Genomic DNA, 18,136 nt, shown 5'->3' on the forward strand with positions numbered 1-18,136 from the left:
CTGCCTAATAGCTGGACCCCCCTCTTCCAAATGTACCGTAATAAATCCGGCCTATCTCTTGTTGGCGACATTTAGGTTATTTTCAAGGGTTGTTTGTTTGTTTTCCATTTTAAACAATACTGAAGCAAGAATTTATGTGATCAGATGCCTGTTAAAGACCAAGAGACATCTTGAAAGCAGACACCCCGAGATCAGGGGTGTCCCTGAGCCATGCCACCAGCTCAAGGAGAGCCCCAGCGCTATGGCCCCTGCAGGCCTGCAAGAGCACTCATTGTCACCGTCATGGTCACCTCCCAGGACTTAGTGTTCTGGAGGAGATGTTCTTGTGTGCCCCCACTGATGTCTCCACAAACAGGTCCAAGAACAGGGACACGCTTGCTTGCTCAGGGGAAGAGAAGTAAATCCCTGTAAGGTATTTGTGGGCAGCCATGTGGCAGGAGACTAGAAAACACTGACTTTTTGCCTTGGAACTGAGGCATGCCCCCATGTGGTTCAAGACGCAAAGGAGAACAGACAGGCAGATATGATTACCTGAGGTGGGCCCTGGGCAAGGTACTATATGAATGCCCTTAGACTCCTTTATGTGGCTTTTGGTTGGCTTATTCCTTAGGACAGCCAGTGGTTCTGCCCTAGCCTCTCCTGCTGTTGCTAATCCAAAGTAGGAGGACTAGGGAAACTGTTGGGAAGTTGAAGCTCTGAGGTAGCAGGGTTTGTTGTGTTGTGTTTTGACAGAAGAACCAGAGTTACAGCAGGAGCCTGATGTGGCAGCTACATTGTTTAGGACCCCAGGTGCAAGTAATAAAAACCAGCTCCACATAGGGCTGGGCTAGAGTCAACGTACTTAGCGACCTAGAGGCAAGAATGGGGTGAGGGTCTAGCATGAGGAGGACTAACTTTCTGTGGTCTGTTACAGGGTCTTCCTGCTGTATCAACGGAGAAGAGGGTGGCTTCTGTGGTGGGCTGGGGTCTCACAGCACAGTCTGGGCATCCAGATCTCCCCACCAGACCCCATCCCAGGTCACAGGAGCCTCCTCTTCCCCGACTCGAATCCTAACGCTCAGTGGTAGCTGTGCTTGGCTCATCATAGCCCGTGAATGATGGGATGAGGGCTGGGGCCTGTTCCGTGGCAGTTCCGAGCTGTATTGTTGGCGGTTGACAGAACAATCAGAAATACCCGCTTCGTTGAAAATTCCTTAAACTAGGGGACACCTGGGTGGCTCAGCGGTTGAGCGCCACCTTCAGCCCAGGGCGTGATCCTGGAATCCAGGATCAAGTCCCACGTCGGGCTCCCTGCATGGAGCCTGCTTCTCCCTCTGCCTGTGTCTCTGCCTCTCTCTCTCTCTGTGTCTCTCATGAATAAATAAAATCTTTAAAAAAAATTCCTTAAACTAAAATTTAAGATTTGTTATTTACAATCTTCCTTTTTTTTAAAAAAAAATCTACAGTCTATTTAAAAGCAACCATACGACCCCACAGGGTTTGACCTGCTCATCCCTATCGTGTCATTCCGTGGGTGTGGCCACTCAGTCCCCTGTCCCCCCCCCCGCCCCCGCACCCCGCGCTTTGCCTTCAATGCATGCATGTGTCATTCTTGTTAACCAGAGTGATCCCTGGCTTAACAGTTTTGCCATTGATGCCGGGGGCTGCCCAAGCCCCACCTTTTACCAGTAAATGTGTTCTCACTGTGTTCACACTCACTGGGATCAGAGACCAAACCTAAGATCCTTATTTTCTTAAAGGTCCATGAGCTGGCATTACTTCTGGTACCAATACTATATGGGTCAGGGTTTTAATTACCAAAATAGAAAAATAAAACAGAATCCACGGTGGCCAGGAAAGGATTTACTAGAAATGCTAGCTAACAGACTGGTTCAATGGCCAGAGGAACAGCTTTGAGGCTGAGCCTCCAGAAGCAGCTCTTAAAGCCAGTCCAGAGCCACAACTTCCACTGGGAACCGAATGGTGGAAACTTGACCTTCCTTCCCCGAGTATAATTGCTTCTAGCATGGTGCCACTTCTGCATCTGGGACTCACCATCACCACCACCACTGCCAAAGAAGCCACAAGTTACTGCTGGCACCAGCATCAGCACAATGGAACATCCACACAGAGCCCATTTCATCAAATGGTCACTGTCAAGTCAAAGTCTAACACGGGGGCCTCTGGTGGGAGCAGCCTAGGATTAGGTCCACGTTTCCCGACATGGTGGCTAGGGATTTTAAGTCTTGACTCTGGGTAGGAGAGGTAGATTTCATCGTGTAGGAATTTATCCAACTGTAGAAAGACAAAATGTGATAAGAAGCCCCAAATATGCAAATGTCCACTGTCCCGACAGAACTAGAATAGACCAGGTCAGTACTATTGGGTGCCAGGTGTGCCCAGGTCATGTTGTTCTTTAGAAGACAGTGTGCTAGGGACACCTGGGTGGCTCCATCAGTTACGTATCTGCTTTTGGCTCAGGTTATGATCTCAGGGTCCTGGGATCGAGCCCCATGTTCAACTCCCTGCTCAGTGGGGAAGCTGCTTCTTCTTCTCTCTGATCGTGCCTGCTCTCTCACTCTCTCTCTCTCTTTCAAAGAGAGAAATTTTTAGAAAAAAATCTTTATACAGATGCAGTGAAACGGCAGGACACCTGCACCCCAATGTTTATAGCAGCAATGTCCACAATAGCCGAACTGTGGAAGGAGCCTCGGTTTCCATCGAAAGATGAATGGATAAAGAAGATGTGGTCTGTGTATACAATGGAATATTACTCAGCCATTAGAAACGACAAACACCCACCATTTGCTTTGACGTGGTTGGAACTGGAGGGTATTCTGCTGAGTGAAGTAAGTCAATCGGAGAAGGACAAACATTATATGGTATCACTCATATAGGGAATATAAAAAATAGTGAAAGGGATTAAAGGAGAAAGGAAAGAAAATGAGTGGGAAAAATCAGAGAGGGTGACAGAACTTGAGAGACTCCTAACTCTGGGAAATGATCAAGTGGTAATGGAAGGGGAAGTGGGTGGGGGATGGGGTGACTGGGTGACGGGCACTGAGTGGGGCAGTTGACAGGATGAACAGTGGGGGTTATACTATATGTTGGCAAATTGAACTCCAATAAAAAATATGCAAAAAAAATCTTTAAGTTTCTCTCACTCTAAAAACACACACACACACAAACCACACACATTTTATTTATTTATTTATTTATTTATTTATTTATAGATTTATAGATTTTATTTATTCATGAGAGACACAGAAAGAGAAATAGAGACATAAGCAGAGAGAGAAGCAAGCTCCATGCAGGAAGCCTGATGTGAGACTCGATCCTGGAACTCCAGGATCGTGCCCTGGGCCGAAGGCAGAGGCTTAACTGCTGAGCCACCCAGGCATCCCTAAACACACACATTTTAAAAGACAGTGTGCTGGTGGGAAGTAGCTTGGGTTCTCCTTCTCACCCAAAGTGCACTATAAGGCAGATACTTGACCTCTCTGTCTGTACATAAGAAATCTGAATTAGAGCATCTCCACAATACCAAAGCTCTTACAATGTATACGTCTTTTAATGTAAACCCATGATACAGTAACTGAATGGAGGGAGAACAAAGCCTTTATTTACACTTGTCACTGTCCTTGGAACTGCAGTTCGACACAGACATGGGCCTTTCTCTCTAGAAGTTTATGTTAAAGGATCAACAATATGGAACACTTGGGAAACGCATCGTGCAAAGATGTGAGGAAATAGACCAGTTCACCATTACCATCACCTTAATAGAGCATTTAGTGATTGGGAGTTGCATGTAGAGGGGAAATAAATGCTGCTTTTATTTTCCAGTTAATGGAGCATCATAAGTCATGTTAATAATGGAGGAACAATCTAGAACACTGAGCCAGGGATTTTCCTGGAGACGTCACAGCTAGAATTCTAGCTGCAGGTATGTGACAAATGCATCAAAGTAACATTACATTTTCTGGGAAGCACCAAAGGGGTTAGGAAGATGGATGCAAGAACATGCAGAGGTAAGGAGAGTTGCAGGTCAAAGGTCAGGGTCACAGAGCAGAATACTAAGGACCCTTTACCTGAAAGGCAGTGGGAAACTCCCATCTCCAAATACCAGTCAAAGCAGCATACCCTAAAATTGCCCTGGGCTATTTCAGTACACTTACAGATTACCAATGACATGAACGTTAATATTTTATGGCTCTAACTTACACTTTAAAAGTTCTAATTAATCTCACTAGATAAAAACTGGCATGCATGCTGGTACAAATGAGAATCACAGCCTCATTGCAATGTCTGTGTGCCAACTCATCTGGGATCCTGCAATGATTTGCCCTCACTGTCTCAGCACCATAAAGAGGCCAGTAATTAGCATTTGGAGGCTAAGCCACACTTCTTCACTGGATGCTATTTGCTGATTATTAATTAATTAATTAATTGAGTAGCAGTTCCTCTAGCATTGACTAATATAGGCCTTAAGGCACTCTCCCCCTTACCCCTTACACTCCCCTGGTGGGAGAAGGATTTTCATAACCTCCTTGAAAGCAGAGTTACATCCTAGTTTTGGGGTGTTTTTTTGGTAGTGTACATAGTGCCCTGCACACAGAAGATACCTATAGCATAAATAAATTGATGGATTTTATGAATGAATGCATAGAGAGGCACATAGAAATATAAGATACAGGGGCACCTGGGTGACTCAGTGTTTGAGCATCTGCCTTCGGCTCAGGTTGTGATCTCAGAGTCCTGGGATTGAGTCTCACATTGCCTCCCTACAGGGAGCCTGCTTTTTCCCTTTCCCTGTGTCTCTGCCTCTCTCTGTATGTCTCTCATGAATAAATAAAATCATTTAAAAAAGAATTATAGGCTATATTTCCTATTTTTCTTTCATAGCATACAAGGTTTTTTTTTTTTTTTACGTTTAAATTGGAAGAGAACTTAATATCACTCAATTTAATTTTATCTTAAGTGTAAGAAAACAAGACAATATATACATGACCTCAGGTATTAAGAACATAAACTAGACCATAAAAAAAAATAAAATAAAATAAAAAAATAAAAAAAAAATAAACTAGACCATAAATTCATTGTTTTATACTGGAGAAAAGTACAGAGTCTACCTTGCTGGAGCCCTGCACACTTGGATCCTGTGCCTTCCCAAGCTGGATATACCAACACCCCTAAGGGAGGTGATTGAAAACAGGCTGGAATAAGGAAGGAGCTTCAGAGTATAGGAAGACCATTCTCAAGGAGTATCCTGGCTCATAGGCAGCACTGGCCGTGAGGAAATGTGAGACATACAGCTTTTTGAAGAATTCTATGAACCTTTTAATTACAGCATAGAAATGAAAATGGCTCCTTCTCAGCACTGTCCATGCAACTGCCCCAGTATTTGAGAGCAGCCCTGGAGGCATTTGATGTATTTCAGAATGTCTAGTTTCAGAATTTAATATCATTCTACATTATTTAAAGCCCATGATGAAATTAATTTAAGATGATGACTCTTCTTCAATGAAAAAAAAAAAGTTTAAGTTCAAATCAGCTCATTCAGGTTTCCTAGAAGATTACAAAGATTTCAAATTTTAAACAATTGGCCAAAATGAGAGAATGAGGCTTGGGATCATTTATCTTTGCTTTTTGTGAAGAACAGATAATAACCCTCTAGATTTATACTGCACTTTCAACATTTCAAATCTATTATCTCGTGTGATTATCTGAGATGGGTACAGAAAGTGTCACTATTCCATTTTAACAGATAATGAAACTGAACTCTGCAAATCGAAGTAAGTTCATCATGAAATCGCCAAGTCAGAGTTGTACAGTTAGAATGAGAGAGGACTTTAGAAATTATCCATCTCAATACCTCTTTTTAGAGATGAGGAAACAAATGCCAATCCTCTCTTTCATCTTAAAACAACTCTTCTCTGGAGCTCATCACCTTAGCAGGTAACCAACCTGGTAATACTTGGATTTAACAAAGCCCGTACCATGAATTCTCATCATTCCTGTCAAAAGATAATGTTAAAGGTAAAATTACTATTCTTGTGCAAGTATAAAATGAACACATGTCAAAGATTTTATTTAACTCATTAACTAATGAGGGAACCATTAGATGTTACAACTGGTTCAAAAGATAATTCGAAGAGTATGCAATGACGTGAAATTATTTAACAGTATATGCAAAATAGGTTTGTTTTCAGGGCAATAATAAATTGCCTTTGACCAGATACAATTAACCTGCATTTTTATGGACAAGACTCTTTTGCATTATTATCAGTATTCAGTTTACAGAGTTGTACACAGTTCAAAGACAAAGACTGAGATAACCTAGAAGCATGACCTAGACAAGATACACCTAGTCATCTTTTGGGTCCATTTCAGCCTTTCACAACTTTTTTTCCTACCCTTGTAAGAATTCACACTTGAATACCACCCAATATTGAGGAATACGTAATAGTAATTTTACAAAAACTCTTCCAGAGAATCCAAAAAGAACACTTCCCAATTCATCCTATAAGCCAGCATTACTGGCATTAAAATCAAAGACATACAGAAGAAAAAGTATTGACCCATATTCCTCATGAACACAGATCCAAAAATTTTAACTAGTCAAATGTACCGATATATAAGAAAGATAATGTATTGTGACCAAGTGTGGTTTATCCCTTGAATGCAAGGTTGGTTTAACATTCAAGAATTGATCAGTGTAATTTACCATATTAACAGACTCAAGAAAAATAATATCACTTCAATAGATGGAGAAGCAGTTGAGAAAATTCATCATCCATTCCTAATAGAAACTCAGCAAACTAGATTAGAAGGGTGCTTCTCCAGCCTGAAAAAGGGCATCTATGCAAAACAAACAACTAACATCATACTTAATGGTGAGGGATGGAATGCTTTCCATTCTAAGCTCAGGAAGAAGGTAAGGATGTCTACTCTCATCACTTCAGCTAAGCCAGTAAGGCCCCAAAAATAAATAAGATAAAGTGGTAAAGGAAAGGAAAAATAACACTTTCTTTATAGATGATATGATCATCTATACAGAAAAGTTGATGGGATCTACAAAAATGCTAATAGGGGATCCCTGGGTGGCTCAGTGGTTTAGTGCCTGCCTTCAGCCCAGGGCATGACCCTGGAGACCTGGGATCGAGTCCCACATTAGGCTCCCTGCGTGGAGCCTGCTTCTCCCTCTGCCTGTGTCTCTGCCTCTCTCTCTCTCTCTCTCTCTCTCTCTCTCTGTCTCTAATGAATAAATGAATAAAATCTTTTTTTTTAAATGCTAATAGAACTAATAAGAATTTAGCAATAGGGCACCTAGGTTGCTCAGTCAGTTAAGTATCTGACACTTGGTTTCAGCTCAGGTCATGATCTCAGGGTGGTGGGACTGAGCCCTGCATCAGGTTCTCCATACTCTGTGCAGTCTGTTTGCTCCTCTCCCTCCCCTGCTGCTTCTCCCCCCTCCCCAGTGGTGGTTGTGCGCTCTCTCTCAAATCAATCAATCAATGAATCTTTAAAGAAAAGGAAAAAAAGAAACACTGCTGAGAAAAATTAAAGAAGGCCCAAAAAAATGAGGGGCTGGCTCAATCAGTGAAGCATGTGATTCTTGACCATAGGGTTGTGAGTTTGAGCTCCACATTGGGTGTAGATATTACTTAAAAAAATAAAATTAAAAAAAAAAAAAGACCTAAAGAATAAAGAAATATATTTATCAGTTGGAAGACTTAATATTGTTAAAGTTAACATAATCCCAATCAAAATCACAGCAGGCTTTTTTTGTAGAAGTTGACAAGCTAATTTTAAAATTCATAGGTAAATGCAAAGGACCTAGAACAGCTGACACAACTTCAAAAGAAGTAGTTTGAGGAATTGCATTATCTGACTCCAATACTTATTATAATACTTCTATAATCAAGGTAATGTACATTGGCATAAAAACAGATAAAACAAATGAAACAGAATGAAAGTCCAAAAATAGACCGCTCCCCCCCCACACACACACATCAATGACATCAATTGATTTTCAACACACATGCAAAGGCAACTTAGAGAAAAGCTAGTCTTTTTAACACATGGTGCTAGAGCATTTGGATATCCACATGTAAAAACAATAATTAAACCCTTACCTCACACCATACAAAAATTAACTCTAAAAGTAATACCAGGGGGCACCTGGGTGGCTCAGTCAGTTGGGCACCCAACTGTTGGTTTCAGCTCAGGTCATGATCTCAAGGTCATGGGATCAAGTCCCATATCCAGCTCCAGATTCAGCAGTGAGACTGATTTGGATTCTCTCTCTCTCTTTCTGCCCTGCTCCCCTCTCTAAAACAGATAGATAAATCATAAATATAAATAAATAAATAAATAAATAAATAAATAAATAAATAAATAAATAAATGTAATACTGGAACTATAAAACTTCTAAAAAAAAAACATAGGAGAAAATCTACTGGCCTTGACTTAAGGATTTCTTAGAAGAAACAATCCATAATTAAGAAAAATTTATAAATTGGACTTCATCAAAATTAATAATTTCTGTCCTTCTAAAGATATACTAAGAGAATGAAAAACCACAGACGTGAGAAAATATTTGTAAATCATATATTTAGAAAAGGTCTTAAGTCCAGAAAATATGTGTGTGTGTATATACAGAGCAGGGAGTCTGCTTGTCTGTCTCCTTCCCCCTCCCCCTCACCCACCCCCAGCTGTGCTTACTTACTGTCTCTCTCTCTCAATAAATAAATCTTTAAAAAAAAAGAAAAAGAAAAGATGTTCAAATCATTGGCCATTAGGGAAATGCAAAGTAAAATCACAATAGATACCACTGCATGCTGATTAGAATGGCTGTACCAAGTACTAGGGAAGATATGAAGAAACTAGAACTCTTATGCCCTGTGTAGGAAGGTAAAATGGTGCCACTGCTTTGGAAATCCATGTGGTGGCTTTTTAAAAAGTTAAACACCCATTGACTCTATGCCATTCACTCCCCTCCTTACTCATCGACCCAAGAGAAATGAAAGTGTATGCCCATACAGAGAGTTGTGCACAAAAATCATAGCCACTCTCTTCAAAATGGCAAAAATTTAGAAATAACCTAAATGTCTTTCAACAGATGATGGATATAAACTAGCACATCTGTACAAGGAAATCCAGGCAATAGCATCGATGAATCTCAGAATAATTATGTTGTGAAAGAACCCAGATATAAGAATCCATACTTGGTATGGATTACATTTATATAAATTTCTAGAAAATACAAATGTATAGGAACAGTCAGATTACCTTGGGACATGACCCAGGAATGTGTTGTAGGGTAAAGAGTGGGGAGAGGCAGAAGGGATAGGTTATAAAAGAATATACAGACACTTTCAAGGTGATGAATATGTTCATTATCTTGATTGTGTTGACAATTTCGTGAATGTATACATATGTCCAAACATCAAATTGTACTCTTTTGTACGTATAGTCTATTGTATGTCAATTATACCTTAATAAAGCTATTTTAAAATAAAACCTACCCTTGAAACAACAAAGCAAAAAAGCTGCCATTCCAGCCCATGGTAGTTTGGGAAACTTGCTTTGGAATTTTAACCTGAATTAAGTTCATAGCCCTATTCCCAAATCCCTATGCCATGTCCATTTTCTTATCTTTTTTTTTTTTTTTTTTTAAATCTTTCAGGGTTTTGTTTAGAGCAAGGCAGAGACACAGGTAGAGGGAGAAGCAGGCTCCCTGCGGGGAGCCCAATGTGGGACTCGTTCCCAAGACTCTGGGATCACAACCTGAGCCAAAGGCAGATGCTCAACCAGCGGGCCACCCAGGCATCCCTCCATTTCCTTATCTTTGAGACTAGATCCATGCTGCTGGACCCACCACCACCACCACCACCAAAAGCATGGAGTATTTGGAGTCATTATCTAGGACAGCGAGTTCTTTGGCCTGATCACGAAATCTGTTCCCACTTTGTTCTCTGGTGTATATTTAGCTGCTCTAGCTGCTGGGGCAGTGACTCTCATAGGCACTTATATGAAGGGAACAAGCTTGCAAGACTTTCTGTACTTCCTATGCCTTTGGCAGTTAGGCAGTGGCTAATGGTACCCATTGGCAAGGCACAGGAATGAGCTCAGCTGAATATTTGTTTCTTAAACTTGAGCCTCTTTCATATCAGTTCGTAATATTTGTACCGTTACCAAGATAAAAGGGTGATACCAGCCCTAGTTCCTTTACATTTACCTGTCAGGCTAAATCGCTCTGTTTAAATTGTGTCCTTTCATTTACGTTTTAACCATGTTTCGTTAGAGAGAATCTCTAACGAAAAGTTTGGAAAATTATGTGATAATAACCATACCATCTACCCCCAAAGTTACATTTCTCCTTCTTCCCCAGTCCTCTCTTCCATTCATGAAGGATTTGGGAAGTCAGGCAAAGAGTAGCCTAATCATTTGTCTGGAACCCTTCCATTTGTCTGGAACATTCATGAACAGGAACACACACATAACATATATCCAAGTACCTAAGTTGAGATTTTAAAGAAATCAGCAATGATAAATTTCAATGTCCAAATGCTGTAAAAATGAAGAAAGAAAGTATTGTCGCTTAAGACTGAGAAATGACATCACCGGAAAAAGTGAGATTAGACTGTCAAAGAAACACTTTCCTATTATTAGCAGCTAGTCAGTGTAAGTTCAGGCAGCTGCTTCCCAACAGGTACAGGTGCATCATGAAGCCACTGGGACCAGGGTTCTGCTAGTAGCTCCACCCAGGAATGGAGAACTTTGGGGATCTGGCCAGCTGGCTCCCACAGCAAGCAGGCTTCATATCCCAGCCTGCTATAAAACTGCAAACCCCCATGTCCAGTGCATCTCTATCCGGGGGAAAAGTCATGACACAATTGCTAGCACAGTGGATAATAAAAGGTAGCATTTACTCAGCACTTCCTGCTTGCCAACCATTATGCTAAATGCTCCAGATGCATTCTTTTATCTAATATCAACCCCCCTCCCTGTGGAGTGAGCATGGAAAGGCCGTCGCCAGCTCTTTCTACATGGAAAACAAAAAACACAAGGAGGACTGAGATCGGTTTTATAATTCCAATCCCAGAGAAGAACCTGGCCTGGGCATACAGTAATACCTTTTTTTTTTAGAGAGATCGTCACAGGCACTTCAAAAGCAAACAAGCATCTTCTGACCCGGGACACAGTAAAGCCCAGTGAAATGAGAAGCTGGTCAATGCTGGGCTGTTTAGGCTTTTTGACCCGCTTGCTCTCTAAAATCTGTTTCTCTGCTTACCTCAATACAGAAGTGTTTACTTTGCCTTCTCTTCTCCAAACCAAAAGCCCACATAACCACAGACGTGTAATGTACACACCCCAGATTTATTCAGTCACCCAACACATATGGAAGGCCTGCTTGAATTCAAACCCTGCACCTGGCACCGACTTACAAACACAGGTAAGCATAGCTCCCTTTCAGTGACTGGAGAAGACGCAGAAGCCAGCAAAGAATTGTGAAGCCATGGGTGAGTAAGCGAGGCAGGTGGGTAGAGGGAGGAGCTTTCTGAAGGTCCAGGGATCCGAGAGTGAAGATGCCTTAGCCAGGTCCTTCTTGTTTTTTAGGGGCCGGGGTGGGGGATGGTGTTCAATCTCTCGAGAGAGGGGTGGTTGGGGTCAAGAGTGGAAGCAGCATTCCAGTTCTGGAGAATGACTAACGAGGCTGTTAGAAGGGGAACCTAAGACCCACTCCTGGCAAATCTTCTGGTCCTGTGAAGAGGTTCTTTATCCTTGAGGCCTGGGGAAGCTGTAAGAACTTCAAGGAACAGCCTTTGGCAGATCTTCACTTTAAAATGATCACTCTGTGTAGAAAATTCACATGGGAAAATCAAACTGGCAGGACCACCGGATGACACCTCAGTCCCAGGGCAGGCACCAGGCCACTGGCAGACGTGTCTCATCCACATACACCCTCCACCCCCGAGGCGCATAACATGGAAGGCCTCCCTGCTTCCCCCTCTGGTTCTCCAGCAGTAAGACAAAGCACATGGTAAACACTCTGAAATGCTTTTGAACAGCTCGGTGAATGGAATAATTAATTGATTAATCACTCTGCTGAGTAAATTGCAGCTGAACCTAAGTACTTTTTTCCCCTTTCTGCCAGAGTGGAGTGGTGCAGGGAGAGGCAGGGAGCCTGTTTCAGGTGGTAGTGACAGATCAAACATTTATGGGGTTCTCTGTGGTTGCAGAAAGAGGGTTGCCCTGGGGCTGGGCGTAGGCGGGACAGGGATTTACTCTCCGTCATCTGGAACCAGATAAACTCTCGCTTGGGGCAGCCTGTCAAGCCCCCAGAGCCAGCGAGCCCAAGCCCGAGTTTGAACCCTCCAGGACAGAGGTGGGCCTTAGCCCTAGGACTGTCCTTGGCTAAGGGTGGTGAGTAAGCATCTTAGACTGATTTGCTGTTTGGCCTCAGGTTAATCACATAAGCACTGGATTTTAGATCCTCTGATAGTATGACTGTTTTTGTTCTTGCTTTTTTACAGATGGGGGAAATGAGGCCCAGAGGTGGATTAGGCCCCAGGTCCCAAAGCTAGTTAATAAGGGAATGAAGCCCAGACCCCAGGTTCAGCATTGCCTAAACTGATGCTAGGCCAAGCTTTCTGTATCATGAGCTGCTCTGGGTGATAAAAGGAGGGAGGACTTGTGTGCATTTTATTCTTTGAATCATGCAAAACCTACAACACTCTGCATTTGCAGGGAGGCAGCAAAGCCAAGACTGGGGGACTCTGAGCATAGCTGTCTCTGGGGTAGACTATCTCAGTGTTCCATGTCATTCCTGTTGGAATAGAATGTACCCTGGCTCTTGTTTCCACTGTGTAATGGGCAATCTGGACAATATGTGGAAGGATTGTACCTGATGGACAAAATAGACCTCTTCACATCCAGAGGTGACTGGTGTTAGCATCTCAGTGTTTTTTCTCTGGGTTTTAGGTCTACGAAAGCCTGAGATAACCAGGCCGAACCCTCCACTTAGGAGCAAGGAAACTAAGGCCTAAATGAGTGAGTGGCATGGCCATGGTCCAGTTGCCACAAAGTGGCGGGCCAGGATCAACATCACAGAACCTTGGAGTCAGGAGAGACCTCAGATTGGCCTCTTCCCTTGATGCAGGGATGCCCCATGATGGCAAGGACCTAGCTGGCTGCTTTTTTAGTGAGCACTGGCCGAGCAGTGCCTGTGTCAGCCGGAGCCCCAGGCAGAGGTGTCCGCATGCATCCCATCAGGGAGAACCGTCATGTTCACCCTACACGAAGGCAAAATCTTAAAATGTAAAAGGTAACCCCACCCACACACCCCCACACACACCAAGAAAACACCCTAAAATAGGCCCTAGCATTTATTCTCATCATAATTTTTCATCATAGTTCTTCAAAGTCTTCCTAACTATTAACACTGGTTAATCAATACATTATTGGGAAGAGTGTTTCCTGATGGAGAAAATTTCTGGTGGAGTCATAACACAGCAAACTTACACACACTTCCTCATCCCTTCATTCAGCAGGAAGGAGACTCACAGCAAATATACTCATGGTGTGAGGTTCTCTTGACAAACCACATGCAAAGCAGCACTAAACAACTGTATGGAGAATCAGCAAAGATTTTAGTACACATACTTGGGGGGGGGGCATTGTTTTCTTACAAGCTCTTCACTAAAATTTCCTTGGACAGACGCTAGAGTTTTTAGCAAGCAGCAGGTGGTAAAGAGAAATTGTACATTAGCCACCATTAGTAATTCATGATGTGAAAAATGTCACTAATATTGTCTTTTTTTTAACATTCTCTTTTTTTTAAGCTTTCCTTTTATATATTTATTTTTGGCATATAGGTGAAGTATTGAACACAGTGTTATATTAGTTTCAGGTGTGCAACATGGTGATTTGACAAGTCTACATCCTATGCTGTGCCCACCACAAGTGTAGCTCCCATCTGTCACCACACAACTCTTTTGCAATCCCATCAACGATATTCCCTATGCTGTGCCTTCCATCCCTGTGATTCGTTCATTCCATAAATGGAAGCCTAGATCTCTCATTCCCCACCATCTATTTTGCCCATCCCTCCAGCCTATCCCCCGAGCAAGTTTGTCCTCTGTACTTAATGAGTCTCTTTCGGCATTTATTTCTTTGTTCATTTGCTTAGTTTTTTAGACTTCACTAATTCCCGCTAACTCCATCCATGTTGTTGCACATGATGTCGTTCTTTTTTATGGCTTAGTAATATTTCACTGTATATAGACACCACATCTTTAGTCATCCATCTTGCGATGGACACTTGTGTTGCTTCCATATCTTGGCTATTATAAGTAATGCTGCAATAAAGGTGGATGTATCTTTTCAAATTAGTATTTTTATTTTCTTTGGGCATCCAGTCATGGAATTACTGGATTGTATGATATTTCTATTTTTAATTTTTTGAGGAACTATCATACTGTTTTCCAGAGTGGCTGCACCAGTTTGCATTCCCACCAGCAGTGTAAGAGGGTTCACCTTTCTCCGCATCCTTGCCAAACTCTGTTGGTTCTTTCCTGTGTTGTTGATATTAGCCATTCTGACAGGTGTGAGGTGCTATCTCACTGTGGTTATGATTTGCGTTTCCCTGATGATGAGTGATGTTGAGCATCTTCTCATGAGTCTCTTGGCCATCTGGATGCCCTCTTTGGAAAATTGTCTATCCTCTGACCATTTTTTTATTGGATTATTTGGGGTTTTTTGGTGCTGACTTGTGTAAGCTCTTTATATATTTTGGATATCAAAATACATGTTTTTGTATATTTTGTATATAGATACATTATTTGCAAATATCTCTTCCCATTCCATAAATTGTCTTTTAGTTTTATTGATGGTTTCCTTCATGGTGCAGAAGCTTATTTTGGTGTGGTTTGTGCTTTTGTTACCCTTGCCTCAGGAGACATATCCAGAAGAATGTGGCTAAGGCTGATGTCAAGATTACTGCCTGTGTTTTCTTCTAGGAGTTATATGGTTTCGGGTCTCACATTTAGGTCTTTAATCCATTTTGCGGTGGTTTTTGTGTATGATGTAAGAAAGTTGTCCAATTTCATTCTTTTGCATGTAGGTGTCCAGTTTTCCCAACACCATTTGTTGAAGAGACTGGTTTTTTTTTTCACTATATATTCTTCTCTCCTTTGTCATGATACTCTCTTTATTTAAAATGCTTCCTTTAAGGGCACCTGTATGGCTCATTTTGGGAAGCGTCTGCTCAGGTCATGATCCTGGGGTCCTGGGATTGAGCTCCGTGTTGGGCTCCCTGTTCAGCGGGTAGCCTATGTTTCCCTCTGCCTCTGCCCCTGCTTGTACTCTCTCTGTTTTTCTCTCTCAAGTAAGTAAATAAAATATTTTTAGAAATGCTTCCTTTTAAAAAAAAATACTTCCTTTAATGTTTCATATTAATGAGGGTAGGAGATAGTCATAGGTTTTATATAGGTTCCTGCAAAGTATACACCCCCCTCTCCTTACTTTTGCTCCAGAGTCTAATGTTCTTGCCTGCAGGTTATAGGATCAGTAGAAGGGATGTTCTGGGTGAAATAAAGACAATTGACAGAAAAATCGCAAGTATCAGAGGGAGTTTGAACATTATCCTTTGCCTGCAGGAAACCGGGAGTATTTTAAGTAGGCAGGGAAGGGGGTAAAGCAGTAACCAGGAAGAGGTCATCTTCCTAGTCCACCAGTGGATTAAATGAGGGAAGGTACAAGACCAGATGCAGGAGCAGGATCCAGAGGCACGCATGAGTGAGGTTTATCAAGCAGACAACAGATTGTAAGGGTGAAGAGGACAGGCTTTAGAACCAAATAAGGGCTGGTTCAAATCCAGTTTGTTCCCCCTGCTAATCATGTGACCTTGAATAAACTACCTAGCCTCTGGCTTTGGCTTCCTCATTCATAAATATAGATAATAAAACCCCAAATCTCTCCCAGACTTGCTGTGAGAACAGCATCACGTACACTAAAAGCCTGAGAGTGGTACGCAGATCGTTGTACACGCTCAGATAAACCGGAGCTTTTCATTATTGCTAGTGTGCCGCTTGTCGGATTAGGGGAAACCTTAGCAATGTTCTTAATACTGCTGACAGTAGTAAAAATATTCCTCAAACGCACCTACCTATGATCCGTGTTTTCCTGTCAGCTCCCAATCAGAGAGGAGCATGTACAGATTTGTGCTGGTCTGGTCATGGTTACTGCTAACACAGCTTCCTCAGAGGAAGCATGGACCCTTCTACTACCAATGGCTCTGGACTTAGTAAGTTTGTCCCAGAAGACATGGAAACAGCAGACAGAGCAGCCCCTTCATGAAGAACAGGAGCCCAAAGCACACCCTGGCCCTCAGCCTCCCAGGAGAAGCCTTGTGCCGTCATGCGGCTAGAAAACTCAGACAGGGACTTCTGGTTTCCAAGTCTGGGACAGAAGGATAAAAATCATTGGTTTCACTGATATTTGGGGTTTGCATGTCCATTCAGAGACAGGGATGGGGGCTTTTTTTTTTTTTTTTTTTTTTTTCCCTGAAAGTAATGTGCTGGCTCTCTCAAGTAATCATTGGTGGATGCCAGGCATTTTTGGGGATGTGCTTGCAAACCAAAGCTGTGAGATCAAACCAAGCATTCTTCACTTAGCCATGGTTTATGTAGTAAACACTGTCCTTGGGAGGGGCCCAGAGGCCCCAGAGAGGGGCCCAGAGCCCTGGAGTGCACCGGTTACCATCTTCTCTCCTTCCCACGACAGTCTGTGAAAGCGGAACAGAGGGTCAGTGACAGGAGGGGTTCCCGCTCCAATCTCCGAAATGCAGATCAGAAGCCAGGTTCCCTCTCCAGTCCCCACCCCCACCCCCTTTTATAAGCTCTGTGGTTAAACTCTTTGAGCTTCAGGTGCTTCATCTGTGAAAATGGCCATGTTACAGTAAACATTGAAATGTGTCTCAGATACGGTGGGCTCTCAAGAAATTGTGCCTGTCATCTGTGGCTTACAGTGATTCTTATGACCATAGAGGGGCAGAGGAGGCCCTGTAGAGGGGCAGAGGAGGCCCTGTAGAGGAAGGCGTGCCCGCAGGGCCCAGAAAGGCTTAGTGGAGAAGATGACAGGTGAACTGACTCTCAGGTAAGATTTTTCAGTCTCAAGTTGATGGGCCCCCAGGGAGTTCAGGTTATATAGGCCTGAGAGAGGATGTGAAGCCTCTGAAATCCTATTCCACACTTTATGTCATGTGCACATGTAGTTTTGGAAGGACGAGATTTAAATAAAATCTTTTAAAAATTTATTCATGAGAGACACAGAGAGAGGCAGAGACATAGGCAGAGGGAGAAGCAGGCTTCACGCAGGGAGTCCGATGCAGGATTCAATCCCAGGACCCGGGGATCACGCCCTGAGCCAAAGGCAAACACTCAACTGCTGACCCACCCAGGCATCCCTCAATTCTGGTCTTAATCTCAGGAACATGAGTTCAAGCCACGTATTGGGCTTCCCACATGGAGCCTAGATTTCTGAGCAGCAGTGAGGTGCTGGCTGTGGAGAGCACTGCTCATAGAGATCCTGAGGTGTGAGAATCTAGGGACAGAGGCCAGAACACTGATAACACCAGGGGAGGTAAAGAAAGAGGCGGCCAGAGAACCTGCCAGGAAGCAACAGACTGAGGGGCTTTAGGCACGCCAGTCGTGCATGGGGTCATGGCCGTGAAAGGAGAGAGCAGCCTACTGGTCAGAGCTGAAATGAGGTGAAGCCACAACAAAGCACCATAGGGCCAGTTATGAGGTAGTTGCTGGCAATCATTAGCAAGCAAACGAGGCCTCAGAAATGCAACCAAGACCCAGAGAGGCAGATCCCTCTTTCAGGAGACCTGGCAGAGGGATCCAGGGTGTGTGTGGTGAATGCTCCCTAGGAAAAGGCACAGTCCCAGGAAGTGTGGATTTCAGAGAAACTTGGGTCAAGTTGAAGGAAGAAGGAAGTCAAAGAGGTAGCACCTGCAGAGGAGGATATGGGGAGGTGACACCTGCAGAGGAGAAGGTGGGGGGTGGCACCTGCAGAGGGGAAGGTAGGGGGTGGCACCTGCAGAGGGGAAGGTAGGGGGTGGCACCTGCAGAGGTGGAGGAGGGGAATG

At 43.1% G+C, this 18,136-nt stretch overlaps 1 long non-coding RNA gene across 1 annotated transcript; it reads left to right on the plus strand.

Moving 5' to 3' along the window:
• Positions 1-1,583: 1,583 nt before the first annotated feature.
• LOC144284705 (uncharacterized) lies at positions 1,584-6,868 on the plus strand. The gene is made up of 3 exons (XR_013353151.1): positions 1,584-2,828; positions 3,823-3,922; positions 5,744-6,868. It is a non-coding gene; the product is annotated as an uncharacterized LOC144284705 (long non-coding RNA).
• The last annotated feature ends 11,268 nt before the right edge of the window (positions 6,869-18,136 follow it).

Source organism: Canis aureus, chromosome 15 (assembly GCF_053574225.1).
Source record: "Canis aureus isolate CA01 chromosome 15, VMU_Caureus_v.1.0, whole genome shotgun sequence".
NCBI classification, from domain to species: Eukaryota; Metazoa; Chordata; class Mammalia; order Carnivora; family Canidae; genus Canis; species Canis aureus.